Source organism: Thalassophryne amazonica, chromosome 8 (genome assembly GCF_902500255.1).
Source record: "Thalassophryne amazonica chromosome 8, fThaAma1.1, whole genome shotgun sequence".
In the NCBI taxonomy this organism is placed as follows: domain Eukaryota; kingdom Metazoa; phylum Chordata; class Actinopteri; order Batrachoidiformes; family Batrachoididae; genus Thalassophryne; species Thalassophryne amazonica.
The window spans coordinates 8,808,567-8,810,267 of NC_047110.1; positions in this window are offsets into that span (position 1 = coordinate 8,808,567).

Here is a 1,701-nt window from a genome sequence, read left to right on the forward strand (position 1 = left end):
AGTCTGTATCGCTTCTTCTCATCCAATATGTCCAGACCAACGAGCCTCCTCAACACTTTAACAGATTTCACAAATTTCTCTGTGTCGGGAAAATAATCTGCAACTTTCATTGATTTACCAAATGAGTCATCCAGAAAACTGTTGATGTCCTGCAGCGTGTACAGATAACTGCTGTGAGAGAAGGAACCAGTGGTGGACATGCTGGAGTCCGAATCATAATCCATGTTGTCATCATTAATGCTTTGACTCAGTCGGGGTGTGGGGTCCGCAGGGCCTGGTGTCTCCCATTCAGCCCATTCACCCTGTCCAACGGTGACCGAGGACTCAGCTACAGCAGAAACATCAGCGTTGACCACAGAAGGAGAGACAGAAACATCAACTGGACCGACCACAGTACCGTCAGTCAACACAGAGTGTTCAGGTGTCAGCTGATCAGCAGTTACACTGACAGCTTCAGGCTCAAAGACACTCTGCTGTGGAGTAATGACCTACTCCTGCACGCTGGGCCCCTCTCCCGGACCACACACCGACACCGGGTCCCCAAGCCCCGAGGCCGAAGGTCCTGGAACCGGACCCGGGGCCGCCGTCATTGACGCCCCAGAAGCATCACGTTTGTGCGGACACGCGAGACGTTTGTGACCAACGTCCCCACATTCAAAACACTTCATGTTTCCTGAACTGGCATAAACCATGTAAAAAGAGCCTTTATGTTTGACCCTGAAGGACACCTCCAGAGCCTGGGTCGGACAGTTCAGGAACATGAAAACCTGACAACGGAAGGACTGAACATGGCGAAGTTTCTTGCTCTTACAGCCCAGTCCGATCGTCTTAAAACCGCTGGCAAACTTTCCAAATCTCTGCAGCTCCCGACTGAGAGCCTCGTTTGAAACAAACGGAGGAACCCCGGAAATAATGATTTTAGTGGATGGAGTATAGAGAGGAGAAGCCTGCAGGTAAGAATCATTCAGATAAACCCCACTTTCAACAAGCTGAGCAGAGAAACACTCCAACACAAAAACCACCACGGCTCTGTTCATCCTCGATGGAAACGTTAAGTTCTCATGTCTGATCTGCTCGCCCACAGCCAGGAGGACATCCTCCACAGACACAACCGGGTCAGGGACCACCCTCACCCCGTGATGGAGCGAGAGGGCTGGTGGCGGCCCAGACGCCATCCGCGCCAAAATCCGCCGCAAAAAACACACAAAACCACATGTAAACCAGTCAAAACAATAAAAAAAAGAACCAACAAACAAACCGAAAATCAACAAAAACACTGAAAAGGAAGAAAAAACACCACCTCACCTGAACTGCATCACACTCTCACCTGCAACCCTCACTCGCGCCCAGACTCCCAGCATGCACCAGAGAGAGAGACCAGAGAGAGAGAGAGAGAGAGAGACAGAGACAGAAACAGAGAGACAGAGAGAAAACAGAGAGAGATAGAGAGAGAAAGAGCACAGAGAGAGAGGGAGAGACAGAGAGCACAGAGAGAGAGAAAACAGAGAGCACACAGAGAGACAGAAAGAGAGAGAGACACAGAGAGAGAGCGAGAGAGATTGAGTTACATCACTTCCATCGTGGTGGTGATTTTTTTTTTTTTTTTTGACAGGCATCACAAATGGAGCAGTTCCCATTTTGCACATTTTACACCCCTTAACAAAGGGCCCTGGACCCCGTACTCCAGGAGCACCCCCCCCC